Below are 15172 nucleotides of genomic sequence, written 5' to 3'. Positions count from 1 at the left end.
AAAGCGAAGAACAACTAATCCCATACGAGCACTTTCCTCGCTCTTTCAGACCCAAGGTGCACAACTTTCTGTGGTGCAAAGTTTTCGATTCCACTACCTAAAAACAAACCATTCACAATGTTGACAATGCACAAAAAAATGAAAATCACTGAGAGCTCACCCTTACATTTTGTAAGTGCACACGTAGTGTCGTTTTCAGGATAGTTTCCTCAGAATGTCCTAAACATAAAATAGCACATTAAAAACAGCTGCAATAAAAGCATAGTCACCATTTTCTCTAGGGCACTCAGACGTGGAGCTGTTGGCGGAGACATCTTCTGGAGGGTCTTGTGAAGCTTGTTCAGTGCCTCGGACAGTGCTGTCGGAACAATCTTGCGAGCGGCCTGCGGAAGCCTCAATATCAATCCACTCTGGTGTTGAAATGAGCATACAACTTACCGGTCACACAAGTTCCTTTTGTGACAGCTGAACGACTGGTTAAGGTTTTCTCTGGCAAGACGAAGTCAGCAAAAATTCTTTCACCAGTTACAAGGGAGCTGCCACCTGCAGAGGTTTGGTCAACAGTCAATTTGGGTAAAAAAAAAGAAATCGCGACACTGAACGCACCCTGTTCATCGGAGCACCTCAATGTGTGGGAGCCGCTTTTTGAAGCCTCTACCGCAGGTCCTGAAGAAATGAAATTACGACAATGTGTCAGTAAGAGGCTCAAAATAACACAAACTGAAGCTCATCCGCATCTTGCAGTGCAGCTTCTGCAGTCATGTCACAGTCACTATTTGAAGCGACGCTCGGAGAACGTGCATATATGTGCAGTTGGTACAAGTTACAAAGCTTGTAGCATGGGGAAACTTAAACAGCTCTTTCAAATGCGCAAATTGGTCGAACGTGGAGGAAAAGAGAAGGCACCAACTAGGAAACAAGTAATTTGTGATTTTTGGAATTATCAACAGTGCCAGCTTTCACCGATGAAAGGTATATGTACATGTGCACTCAGGCTTGAAGATAACGTGAAATAGCCCTTGAAAGTCTTTCAAAACAAGTTGCGCTGGTCAAGAGCATCAAAAAACGACAGAAATGTAAGGCTGTTGTTAAGAAGGTAATAGCCCATAGTTCCCAAAATTTAAGACTTTCCAAGTATTACTTCTATAGTGAGGTTTCTCCACCGGCTACGAAGATCTTCGCGGTTAACTGTCGCCACTGATTCAATACAAGTGGCTGCTATTACACATATTTGAGTTTCAGTCAATCACTTACATGGTGCAGCTGGTTGCACACTGGGAACAGACATTCTTGTAAGCCTTGTGTGCCCAGGGTCCATGAAACTTTGAGCAGTAAAATGGTCGCTAGAAACCCTGTACGTTGCGTACAATAGGCTGGCCGGCTTACTAAGGAGATCATCGCGTCCAGCATACTGCATCCATGCTTTCATCCTGCATTGGCAATGAGCTGAAAGGGGAAGTGCTTGAATAGTGATTTTTTATTGTTACCCTCACTGAGCAAGTACGAACAGTAAGCCTAAAGACATGCAAATCATACAAAAGCTTTAACACACCTGCCGTCCCGTGGTATGCGGAAGAAACTCGTCCCAAGCTTCTTGTAGGTTCTGCCATTGTTGAAGCACCACGATACACAGCAGTAGCTGCCGTAGCTTGGACCGACGGACGGCATGGCATCAGTGCGGTCTGAAAATGTTAGTAAGTGGATGCTTCGCTGTCAAATTACGAAAAAGATATGTGCACGTCATAAGTGTACCAACAAACCCCTTTGAATGATTAGCTATTCGATGCACAATACAAAACCAGTGATACATATCTGACCCATAAAACTCTGACTTACAAAGATAGACGTCAAGACCACGTACAAAGATCTTCAGAAGTTTCCAGGCCGCTATCCCTTGTAATGCAATGGTATCGCGGCCTGGGAACTTTAGAACACCTTCGTGCGTACGCAGTATCAGCACAGTACATTGGGAAGAAAAATCATAGTTGAAATTTGTGCGGTAAAATTATATTGGAAACGTCAAAAAATTTGTGGGCAGCTTGCACTAGTGGCACAAGGCTAGCGAAGAAACGAAGATGTTGGCCACTTGGCTAGTCCAGATTTGCCTCCGGCACACCAAGAATTATTCGTGTTGCGAGCCTTCGGGAAACGTGTCGTGAAGCATGCGAGGCCCAGCGAACGCTTCTCAATATTTAGCACCGAGCCACCGAGCCTATGACCTAGCTGCCCAGCTATGCTCAGCGCACAGACGCTCGCGTCCGTGGCAGACGCAGCACGCGTCGCCTCGGCTTGACGCCGTGCCGCCTTTGCTATACTGCATACGTTGCACAATGTTCCCGTCTAGCCGCCGCATAGAGCCACAAACTTTCTTTTTAGAGAACCTCCCAGTCCTTACAAGCTTCAGAAAAAGGTTACAACTGCGTGAATGAGACGCCACGTAAGAAACAAACTCGCACACACGAAGCGCAACGTGTGTCTGTGCATCTTTCTATGTTTGTTGCATGGTGTCTTATTCGCACAGGTGTAACCGTTTTCTGAAAAAAAAATGACCGAACAAGACCATTCAACAAGCTTCGCTCGAAAACGTGCCTCACCTGTTATCTCACGCTTGAAAACGCCGACGCAGCCGACGTTGACGAAAGCGACGAAAGCTTCTCGCTGTCAGTCATGCATGGGCTTGTCGCTTGGTGGATGGTGTTTATGACAGTACGGCTGAAGAAAAATAATCGCGTAAGGTGTGTTGAATAAATTGTTTTTATGTATAAAGAACATACCTAATTTGGACGTATAATTATTATTTTGTGAAAACAATTCTGTTGCATTGATTAAAACTGTTTTTTTGCGCTTGCGCCCTCTGACGTTTGATGAAAGCACTAGTTGGTTACGTAATCGTGACGCACTTCCTAAGGCCAGGTTTCGCGGAGTGTCCTCTCTTGTCTTTTTCTTTCTCTATGACATGGACTCGAAGCCAGACACCTACATATATACAGGACAGAAACACATACACAACGCCCCCTCTCGGGTACAAAGAAAAAAAAACGAAACTGAAACTAAAATCACATTACAACGGCGCTGCTCCCTTTTGTCTTCAAGACTAACGACACGCAGCGCTCGCAGTCAGACTTTTCACTCACAACGCGAGATATATATCCTGCGATGAAAGAAACTGCTGCTATATCTGGCGTGGGCATAAACGGCTTCGTCGAAGTGCAGAGTTCCTGCAGTAGGTCATGCACCGAGTTCACTTCTGCGACCACGCTTGTTGATGTGCTGCTTGACTCGCCGCTCCTAATAATGCTCCCCGAGGAAGCGAACGAAGTTGAGCTTTGCACATTGCTTGTGTGGGAAGCCGCAACGCTGCCCGTCTTCAAGATCTTCTCAAGACCCGAAAGAGCGCTTCTGACATCAAGCATATCGTTGCAGCAAGCGCTGCGTCTAAGCATCCCAAACAGGGATTTGATAGGGTCGCTTGAAAACTTCCTAGTCAACACAAATTTGAACCCTCTATTTAAGAGAAATCTGATACACTGGACGTTGGCGACTATGGTGCATACCAGTGCATGAAGAGTATGTTTCGTTAGAAAGTTCATTGGTGCGCTTGCAATCTTTGAGCTCTTCAATGTATTATAAAGAAATTGACCCACGTACAGAGGGAATCCCACGTACAGAGGGAATCGATGATATGCGAAGCACGAATGAGAAAGGTTGATATGTCTCTTGAAACTCCGCACAACGTTACAAGGTGGAGGTAAATAATGCCGTACATGACTTGCATGTCATGTTCATCATCTTTGGATGTGTCGTTTACCTTCGTCATTTATCCACGTCAAGTGATACCAAATTTAGTATATGTGGAGTTAGCAAAACAGCCGTGAGCACGCTATGAAGCGTGTTATGTTGTCATGTTTTCCCATGCCAAGCCTGTCAGGATTATCATGTTTGAATCAGTCATATATTACGTCATCCAGTGACGTCAGTAACACGTAGTTTGGTATATGTAAAGCTAGTAAAACGGCCGCGAGCGCATCATGTAGGGCCCAATAGACTCCTATGTAGCGTTGACGCGCGCGCACACTGGGCTCGGCGACGCCATGTTAGCAAAATGCGAGCACTCTATAGTCTCACGCCAGGAGCGACCAGCGCGACCAGCGTCCTTCAGTGCGGTCCGACGGCAACCAGCACGAAATGCGACACGCTCCATATCGCGCCGATGCGTTGCGTAGACAACGCTGCGTCTCCCTCATTTTGTGACGGAGGGAGGCCGGACGCGCTAAACGCGCATGCGTCAAAGCAACGCAGCACGTCGCACGCCTGCGAGTATATGGGAGGACTGGTGCTTGGCGTGGCAACGCCGGCGTGACCCGACGAAATGAACGCCGGTGAGCATGCGCACCGCGTCACGTCGAGATGTATTGACGCCTTGACTGTGGCATGTAGTCATGTTATCACATGACACGCATCTCATGATTATCATGTTTGACCCAGCCACATACCTTCATCATCCATTGGCGTCAGGCAATACCAAATTTGGCATATGTAAAGCTATGGGCGTCTGCGTAAGCAGGCGTTTGGTGTGTAGCGACACCACGGACCCGAGCTAACGGGGGAGGGGGGTCTCACCAGAGAATGATGGGCCCCCTGGTGCAGTATCTAGCCACTACCTCGCACAACCAAACATCTATTAACTCACGGCCCTCATTCCCCAGCAGCTGCGAAGCAACTGAGCACGGCGGCAGTTAGATACGCAACGCAGCAGAGGGTGCTAAGAATGTCTGGATCCGGAAAGGCCGCCATTGGAACCTGAACTAGGCAACGTTTAACTCTCGAACCTTATCTAGTGAGGCAAGTCTAGCTGTATTAGTCGAGGAGATAGAGGATGTCGATTGTGATATAATAGGGCCCAGAGAAGTTAAAAGGACAGATGAGGCCTATACGGTGCTACAGAATGGGCACGTCCTTTGCTATCAGGACTTGGCTGACAGAACTGGGAGTGGGGTTCCTAATTCACAGAAACATAGCTGGCAACATAGAGGAATACTAGAGCTTTATGAAAGGGTGGTAGGTATCGTAAGTAAGCTCTATAAGAGATACAAGATAAAGACGATACAGGCTTACGCGCCTACATCAAGCCATGACGACTCTTCAGTTGAAAGCTTCTATAAAGACGCGGAATCAGCAGTGAGTGACGTAAAAACACAGTATACTATACTGATGGGAGACTTTAATGCAAAGGTAGAGAAAAAGCAGGCTGGAGACTAGGCAGTAGGAGATTTTGGCATCAGTATTATGTATGTCAGAGGAGAGCTACTAGTAGAATTCGCAGAACGCAATAATTTACGGATTTTGAATACCTTCTACCGAAAACGAGAAAACCACAAGTGGACATGGAGGAGCCCTAATGGCGAAAATAAGAACAAAATAGACTTTATATTGAGTGCCCACCCAGGCATCGTGCAGGATGTGGAAGTGGTTGGCAAGGTACGATGCAGTGACCATAGAATGGTACGGTCTCGAATTCGCCAAGATTTGAAGAAGGAACGACAGAACCTGATACGCAAGAAGTCAATCCATGAGCTAGCACTGAGAGGGAATGTACAGGAATTCAGAGTCTCACTTCAGAACAGGTACTCAGCTCTTATTGAGCAAATCAACCTTGGCGCAGATACAATGAATGATAATCGGACGAGTATCATTACAGAGTGTGCAGTGGAAGTTGGAGGCACGGTAGTTAGACAGGACACTGGCAAGCTTTCACAGGAAACGAAGAATTTCATTAAGAAGCGTCAAGTCATGAAAGTCTCAAGTACAACAGACAAAATAGAACTGGCAGGGCTTTCGAAGTTGATTACTAGGCGTAAGGTATACGAAGTAAGAAGGCATAACATGGAGAGAATCGAGCACGCTCTGTAAAACGGAGAAAGCCTCAAAGCAGTGAAGAGGAAACTTGGGAAGGTGAAAACTCGGTTGTATGCACTAAGGGACAAAGAAGGCATAATGACTACCAATATGGATAGGATGGGTAAAATAACGGAGGAGGTTTACATAGATCTGTACAGTAGCCAGGGCAACCCCGAACTTAATACTATAAGAACTTGCAGTAACCCAGATGACACCCCTCCAGTAATGATTGAAGGAGTCAGAAAAGCTTTTGAGAGCATGCAAAGAGGCAAAGCTGCTGGTGAGGATCAGGTAACATCAGATCTGCTGAAAGATGGAGAACAAATTGTGTTAAAAAAACTAGCCACCCTATTTATGAGGTGTCTGCTGATGGGAAGATTATTGGAGTCTTGGAAGAATGCTATCATCTTAATACATGAGAAAGGAGATGACAAGGACTAAAAGAATTACAGGCCGACCAGGTTGCTCTCCGTAATATACAAGTTATTTACAAAGGTACTTGCTAACAGAGTTAATAAAACATTAGAATTCGATCGTAAGATCACCATCGTAAGTTCCCCAAGGATAAGGTTGTAACACACGGGTAAGTTACTGAAAAAATTGTCTGAATGGCATGTTGCAATCCTCTCCTGATATAATTCAAAGCATACAATTTTTTTAACAAATTAGGAGGCAAGAAGGACACATTTACAACAACACGATGGGCATTTTAAAGCTAGCACAAACAAAAGAGCACACTCAACCCTTTTTATACCCTTGGTTAAAGATTCAATGAATTACAATATTTAGTACGGTGAACATCTTCGACAGATATCTGTCTGGTTGCATGAACATTCATACTAATAACATAAACTCTCCAGCCAAGTTAGAGTCCAAAAATAATATCTAAAGACTGACAACTGACCCGACATTTTGGGACCAGTTTGGTGCCTTCTTCAGGGTTGACTGCTCCGTCGGCTCTGAATTTCGCAATTTTTCTTGGCGGTGTCACCCTCTCCATTGTCCTTTTTTACACCGTTGTTGTTGCTGAGGGTTTTTTCAGCTGGTCTGCAGACCGTGCACATATACACTGGATAAGGTTCTAGTTGAGTGGTTAACACTTCTAGGTATTGTTTCGATGTGCCAGGACTCTAAGAACTGCCTTTTTGTGTGGCTACTCTCAGTGTCGATTACCCGGGCACCGTCAAAAGTAATGCAGTGGTATATCTTTTTGCGGTGTTCAGGGAGAGCATTTTGTGTAGCGTTGAAGTTACGCACAATATTTTGATGTTGTCGTATCGTTTTGGGTAAGTTTTTTGTCTCACCGATGTAGGTGGCGGGAGACAGCCTGTGAATGGGCCAGCCCGGGCCTGCCCGGGGAACCTTTCTTTCAGCAGTTCATCTTTTGGTCGTGGTAAGAATCGTCTGATTGTTGAGATGGGTTTGTGCGCAACCTGAAGGTCCTCTTCGTCCAGCACCTTGGACAGTTGCTCGCTGATTCCCGGTATGTATGGGACAGTAATGTGGTAGGAAAGTTTCGGATAGGCCTCATTGTTAGGATTACTTTTGCAGAAGGCAGGTGAGGGGCAGTTTCTCGGTCTCCAAGTCACTGGTGTACTCGAGGAATAATTCATTTCGGGTATCCATAGTCCAACATCGGCAGTGATCGCTTCTTTTTTTCGCACTTTTTTGGAGCTGCAGATGGCCCTTGTGCGATTCAGGAGTGTTTAGGCCATCGATGTTCTGTGGTATGGTTGGGTGGTTAGAAGTTGACTGCATATACCATCCGATATGCGTGGGTTTTCAATACAAAGAGAAACTCAATTGTCCCCCACTACCCTCCACTTTTTGCCTTTTCACTAGCACAACCAGGAAAGTTAGAACATTGTTCTTTTCACATTCCGTGGTGAATTGAATTGCCGGCTCAATCGAATTGAAGTGTGCTGTTAGAATCCTTGATCGCACAAAAAACATCATCCACATATTTCAAAAATATTTTGGTGGCTCGGGGAACGTGTCCGAAGCGCGTGTGTCGATGTGCCCCATCGTCAAGTTTGCCACTGTAGCTGAAATGGTGGCTCCCATGGCAATTTCACTTGTTTGTTGGCACAAATCACCATGGACAATATAATATGTCGTGTTGAGGCAGAATTCTATCAAGCGGCACAGTTTGTCCGTTTCGTCCTCTTGCTGAGGTTCTCATCCGTTTCCAGGGTGGTCCGGGCAAACTCATGAACACAGAAACCTCATCAAAAGACATGAGCCTCTTGACGCTGCCGATCGTCATTTCCCACATACTCTGAACGAAATGGGTGGCATTTCTTACATGTGTGGCTGTCTTCTCCACTAGTGATGACAGGGTCCAGTATAGATATTCAGAGAGCATGCGAAGTTGTGATGTTCGGAAGTCATCTATCAGTTGTAGTGGTATTCGCAGTTTGTGGATCTTAAGAACGTCATAGAATCCCAGGGCCGAACCATTTCTGCATACGAAGCGTAAAAGCATTTTCGATGCACTTTTCCGGTGACGTTAGTGAAGCGGAAAACCCCTTTTTCGAAGATATACGACAACATCGAAATGATGCGCGCAACCTCAACGCCGCACGAAACACTCTCACTGAACACAGCGAAAAGTTGGACTACTGTATCAATTTCAATGACGCCTGAGTCATCAACACGGAAGGTAGCCACACAAAAAGACAATTGTGAAAGTTCTGGCACATCCAAACAGGACCTGTAAATGTCAACCGCTCAACTGGAACCTTACCCAGCGTATACGAGCGCGATCAACAGAACCACTTGAATAAACACTGCAGCAACAGCACCGGTGGAAATAAGAATGATGGAGAGGGCGACATTGCTAAGAAGAATTGTGAGCTTCAGAGCCAGTTGAGCAGTTACGCCTGAAGAACCTGAAGAAGGGACTGAATCGGTCCCGAAACATTGGGTCAGTTCACAGTCTTTAAGTTTTATCTTTGCAATATTTAGTACAGTAATTAGGCAACTATGATTTATTGACTAATTTTAAGAAACAAGGCTAACTTTTTTCATGTCAATCTTGCTATGCCATAAGCACAATACAAAAACATGAACAGGTCCATTTGGCAGGAACTATAGAATTGAACAGCTGTGGTAGTAGTGTGATGCACCAGCATATTGGATTCGGCCCTGTTCGGCCCTGTTTCATTATACTTAATCGGTAGTGTGGTAGCTAGTACGGTTCGCATTCTTCTCTCCCTTGATGTTTCTAGCTTACTCGTAGAGCCCTTAGGACTAATAATGCAGCAGGCTCCTCTGCCCTCGCAGTTTTTCTCTTGCTTCTTCTCGCTTGAATGCGTCATTTCTACGCGTGGCTGCGAGGACTGTACAACATCTGTATCTGCTGGCATTGGCTTGCACCCATTCTTGATATCCTTGAATGCCCATTTATATCTTCAAAGGCTTCCCGCTTTCCATTAGTAGAACTTTGTCCCTCCACCATATGCACTCGAGTTGTAACTGTCGTGTCCTTAGCTTCATTCATAGTGTACACTGACGGGAGTTCTAACGGTGTGGGCCAGTTCTTTGAAAGTAGTGGTTCTTCTGTACGTGCTTGGATGCTCATCACGTTAGTGAAATAGGCGAATTTTCTGCTTCCGGCACGTTCAGTAATTCGTCGCGAGTCTGGCTTCCATAGAACAAGACTGCCGCTGAAAAAGTGAAGGCCAGACGGCGATGCCACAGACGAAGAGTGCACGCCAGCCCGCACTTCTGTCGAAATCCCCTGCCCCATGGCCTCCAAGCAAGCCCGTCGAGCATTCAATACGTCCGCGATCTTATATTCCACTGTGACCTTGGCTAGAATAATCTGGTGTTCATAAAGCTCTGCTTCGCCCGTCTCAGTTTCCAAGCGATTGATATGAACTGCGTCTCCTACTTTCTTGTCGATTTCTATAGATTGATTGATATGTGGAGTTTAACGTCCCAAAATCACCACATGATTATGAGAGACGCCGTAGTGGAGGGCTCCGGAAATTTTGACCACCAGGGGTTCTTTAACGTGCATCCAAATCTGAGCACACGGGCCTACAGCATTTCCGCCTCCATCGGAAATACAGCCGCCGCAGCCAGGATATGAACCCGCGACCTGCGGGTCAGCAATGTCGATTTCTATAAGAAGCTTGTAATGTTCAATCAAAATTCGACGAATATGTCGTAACTCACTTAGTGGCGGACGCTCCACGTGTATTAGACGTTGGCGATCGCTTCTGTGACGGCCTTGCGCACTTCATTCCGCCTTGCGAACAGGGCCTCCATTATCCAGTCCAGTGTCGGAAACGTGAGAGATCACTTGCTGGTCACGTCACTAGGTGAAGTCGCAGTCAACGTGGTGTCCATCACAAACGCTTCGCAGCACGAAGTCTCAAGCAATGTCGAGGTGTCATGCTTCTTAATCTGGTTCTCGGGAACGGTTTGGCTTCGCACATTAGCTTCAACCAACAGCGGCTTCACAAAAGTCCTCGAGGCTGCGACTGCGGTTGAAATTCGTGAAGGCTGCTTTGTCTCACCCCAGAAGGTCCTTTCCTCTAGGGTTTCACTGCACCAAAATGTTCAGGAAAGGACGAGCCACCATGCCCATGGCGAAGCCCACCCGATTGACCTCTTTATTCCGAATGCTGGTCTCATCCCCAAATGATGATAGTGTCACTCCTCGTCCTCTACACAATTTGCAACAGACGTATCAAGACGCTGTGCTAGAAATACTAGGAGAGCTGAGGGCTCGGGAGTGGCGATTTCGTCAAAACCATTGTTCTAGGGCAACCCAGCCTCCAGCTGCAAGGCCATCCCAGACGCCCGAGGATCATGCAATGCGTTAGGCAATCAAACTTCTCACACTTCAGGTGTAGACATTTGACGGAAAGCTATGCCATAGGTCTTTGATATGGAAGCAGTTTAGGGCCTCTGTTGATGAAAATGAAAACCTGACAAAAAGACAGACAGACAAAGAACTTTATTGGGTCCTGAGAAACGCTGCTCCTTTAGAGCAACGTCGCTAGCCGCTCACACGTAAGAACGGGGAGGCCTAGCCTCACGCTGCGTTGTGGGCTCTCTGGACAGCCCGTAGTTGTGGTAGCAACTCTGAACTTCATAAGACAGAGTCCCAATCTTTTTCTGTGAGCCGATTATGGCCCCGTAATGTGGGGCACTGCCAGAGCATATGTGCTAAGTCACTAACCTCACCACAATCAGGACAGGTAGAGTCAAAAGCCTCCGAGGAGCCAATGCTGAGAAAAAATAGGCTTGGGTAGGACCTGGTCTGGAGCATTCTAAACGTGATGGCTTGAGGTCTAGACAACTTGTTGTGTGGTGAAGCAAATGACCGCCTACTCAACTGGCAGTGTTTAGTTCCTTCGCTGAATATAAGTAAAGTGTCCCTGAACATCTCACTGCCAACCTGCGGACCTACGTCCTCCCCAGCGTTGAGGGTCCGTGCACGCGCCTGGGAGTGAGCAGTGTCATTCAGGTTTAATTGTGAGTCCGGTAGGGGTTCGAGATGTGCAGGTAACTAGGTAATGGTATGTGGAGAAAGTGTCCTATTTTCAAGTAGTTTAAATACTTCAGTACAGACGGAACCAGAGGCAAAAGCCTTGACCGCTGACCTTGAGTCGGTGAAGATTTGTGATCTACTGTCATCCAAAAGAGCAAGGGCTACAGCCAACTGTTCGGCTCTTGAGGGAGTAGAGTCCCTAACTTACGCAGCATTGATAATAGAGCCCATATGATTTACGGAAATAACAGAAAACATAGCTGAGCGACCGTATTGAGCGGCATCAACAAAACAAACTGAATGAAGATTGTTCCTGATGTTCTTAAGAAGTGTGATAGCCCTAGCCCGGCGCCTTCCTACGTTGTGCTGAGGATGGACCTTTCGCGGAAACGGAGTCACCTGGATAGCAGTACGCTGTTCATCTGCTAGTTGAAGACGGTGATCCTCTACGAGCGCCGAACTGAGGCCTAGGACGGACAGAATCTTCCTACCAGCCGGCGTAAACGGCAGGCGCATTAGCTGTGCAGTCTTTTGGGCTTCAAAGATCTCATCTAGGGTGTTATGAACTCCTAGCTGCATAAGCCGTTCTGTGCTTGTTCGCACGGGGATGCTCAACAGCATCCCCGTGCGAACAAGCACAGAACGCTTTTTCTGATCAGAGTTTCCAGCATCTTCTTTTCGAATCCCTACCAAGAGTGCATGGCAGCAACGTATGTTATGTGGCTCATGAGGAATGCATGAAAGAGCCTCAGTAGATTGTATTCTCTGAGTCCCCCCTTCCATTCGAAATCTTTTTAATCAACCTGATCATGTTCTCAGTCTTGGTTGAAATCTTAGCGATGGTTTGTCCGTTGTACCCGTGCGACTCTATAATGATGCCCAGCACTCTAATAGTGTCCACTCTCGGAAGGGGGGCGCCACTTCCGGTGTGAAGTAAAATGTCTACCTCCGATAAAGGCTGCCAGTTTTTGGCCTGGCTCCTTTTCTAATGGGCCTGTACAGAAGCATCTCCGATTTACTCAAGGAGCACCTCAGCCCTGTGCCAGCAAGGAAGAGCTCTGTCTCGTCGATGGCTTCCTGGAGTGCAGTCTCTACTTCCCCTTCGCTACCTCCGGGATACCAGATGGTACTATCATCAGCGTAAAGCGTATGGTTGATGCCCTTCACGTTAGATAGCAGTGTAGACAACTCGCATAGAGCGATGTTAAAGAGAAGCAGAGATATCACAGCTACTTGCGGCGTGCCTTTAGGGCCCAGTGCTATGGGAGAGGATTTGAGGTCTTCAATATTGAGCGTGGCCTTCCTGGATTCGAGAAAGGAGCTGACGTATCTGTGGAAGGCTTCGCCTAGTCCAAGGTCTGAAATGGAGTTTAAGATGTGCGCGTGAGAGGTGTTGTCAAACGCTTTTTCCAAGCCAAGACCCAGGATGCCTCTTACGTCCCTTGTGCTCACGTCTACAATTTGATGTTTGAGCAGCTTCATTGTGTCTTGTGCGGACAAAAACGGACGAAACCCAATCATGTAGTAAGGAAAAATATCTGTCTTCTCGATGTACCTAGAGACACGGTTGTAACTGACGTGCTCCGCCACCTTGTCGACACAGGACGTTAGCGATATGGGCCTTAGATTGCCTAAACCTGGAGATCGCCCCGGCTTGGGAATGAAGACAAGCGATGTCATTTTCCAAGAGTCTGGGACAGAACCTTCTCTCCATATGCGATTTATCTCATCAGTAAGGAAATTGATGGATTCATCTTCCAGGTTCCTGAGGGCCTTGTTCAAGATGCCACCCAGCCCCGGAGCTGATCGTCCATTAAGGTTTTGAAGAACTTCCCAAACGTCGCTGGTGGTAAAGGGCTCTCCGAGCTCATTGCAAGGGGGTCCAGTGTAAGACGGATAGTCTGAACAGCTCGAGGAGCCAATGGGCAAATATCTGTGAGCCAAACCATCCAGTATAGCGTCTTCAGAATCAGACTGTCTTGCGGCATGTATCAGTTTAGCAACGGCTTGCCTTTGATTACTCTTGGAATTCGACTCGTGCAAAAGGTGCTTTAGCAAATTTCATTTCGCTCCTATTTTCATTTGGCCATCAAAAGAATTGCACACCTTATCCCACTGCTGCCTAGAGAGGGCCTGGCAGTGGTCCTCGATGGTTTGGTTTAAGTTCTGCAATTTTCTTGCGGAGCCGACGATTGAGCCTCTGCCCCTTCCACCTTTTCAGTAACAATTTCTTGGCCTCTAGGAGGTGCGCAAGGCGGCTGTCTATCCTATCCGTTTCCAAATCTGTGTGTATCTTTTTTGTCGCCTCACCAACGTCTCCCTTGAGCTGTTTGGCCAATTGATCAAGGCTGGGGGTTGAGTCTTGAGCTTGCGCGCGTTCTTTTCTAATATGCCGGAAGTAATCACAATCTGTGAAACTAAACTCTTTTACGGCTTTGCCCTTTACACTGATATGGGTAACTAAGACGTTATGGTCACTACCCAGATCTACGTGCAAGTTGCGCCAAGTAGCATATTCAACATTTTTAACAAAGGTAAGATCCGGCGTGGTGTCCCTCGTGCAGGAGGTACCCAACCTGGTCGGAAATGCTGGGTCCAGGGCCAGGGTGAGGTTCAAGTTCACCGCTGCTTGCCACAAATCCTAGCCTTTACGGGATGACCGCAGATAACCCCAACCCTGATGAGGAGCGGTAAAATCACCCGCCACCACAAGCGGGGAGATACCGGCCCTGGCGGCAGCCCTACTCAAGAGTGCCGCAAACCTTTGTTTCGAGTCATTTGGTGAACTATAAATATGCAGGATGAAAAAGCCACCCTTTAAATGACCCCCCGGAATAATTTCAACCAATGAGTGTTCAACTTTACTACTGTTCATAGAAAGATCATGCGAGATATAGGTGTATCCCTTAGATACGAGCGTGCAAATGCCCCTTCGTCCGTCTCCATAAAGAGCGTGAGATGTGTAACACGGCAGAATGACAGAATCCGAAAGCATCTCCTAAATCAAAATGACATGCGGCTTTTCAGTGTGAGAACGAATGAACTGCTGAAGAACTGCCTTCTTGCGGGTAAACCCCCAGCAGTTCCACTGCCAAATCCTGAGCTCTTAAGGCGGACGCGCCATGGTTAGACTTGAAAAGATAAGTGCCTGCGTTCGAGCGCGTTGACTTTAGCGCCCAATGCACAGAAGTTAGCGTCCAACGTATTGAACTTGGCATCCAGTGCGCTGAACTTGTCCGCCAAGGTATCGACCTTAACATGAACCAATGCAACGGTGTGGCTAAGCGACTGGAACATGTCTCTGATCTCTGTTTTAAAACTATGCAGTTCCTCATCAAACGTGGGCCTCGTCAAAGCCCTCTTTTTGGCTAGACGAACAGTACACTGCACTTTCATGAGTATTTCGACGGGCGTGTCCGCGGGTTTTTCTACGGGCGTTTCCATTGCCGTTTTTATAGGTGTGTCCACGGGAGTTTCCATAGGCGTTTCAACAGGCGTTTCGAGTCTAGTGAACTGAGGAGGTTGTGGAGCCTCACTCTTAGCGTTATTAGCATTCTTAAGTGCAACTATCTCGACTCTAAGTTGCGCGATCGCCTCCTTTAGTGCAGCGTTCTCCCTCTCCAGCTGAATAATTCTATCATTGTTCAGCTCTGACAGTATGCCCCCCGTTACCTTTTTTTGGTATTTTTTACGCGGTCAGCCCATTCGGTCGCTGTGGCCGCAGGCACCTGAAGGCTGAGGGCCGGGCCCCGTGATCAGGAACAGCTC

At 47.0% G+C, this 15172-nt stretch overlaps 1 long non-coding RNA gene across 1 annotated transcript; it reads right to left on the bottom strand.

Annotated features, from left to right (window-relative positions):
• Positions 1-205: 205 nt before the first annotated feature.
• LOC142803440 (uncharacterized) lies at positions 206-1428 on the bottom strand. Its single transcript, XR_012894118.1, has 3 exons — positions 1255-1428; positions 439-666; positions 206-383 (listed from the first exon to the last, which is right to left on the bottom strand). It is a non-coding gene; the product is annotated as an uncharacterized LOC142803440 (long non-coding RNA).
• Between the last annotated feature and the right edge of the window lie 13744 nt (positions 1429-15172).

The sequence above is a fragment of the Rhipicephalus microplus genome, chromosome 3, assembly GCF_043290135.1.
Source record: "Rhipicephalus microplus isolate Deutch F79 chromosome 3, USDA_Rmic, whole genome shotgun sequence".
NCBI classification, from domain to species: domain Eukaryota; kingdom Metazoa; phylum Arthropoda; class Arachnida; order Ixodida; family Ixodidae; genus Rhipicephalus; species Rhipicephalus microplus.
Note: the sequence above shows the minus strand (reverse complement) of the source record. Positions and strands in the feature narration are given on the sequence as shown.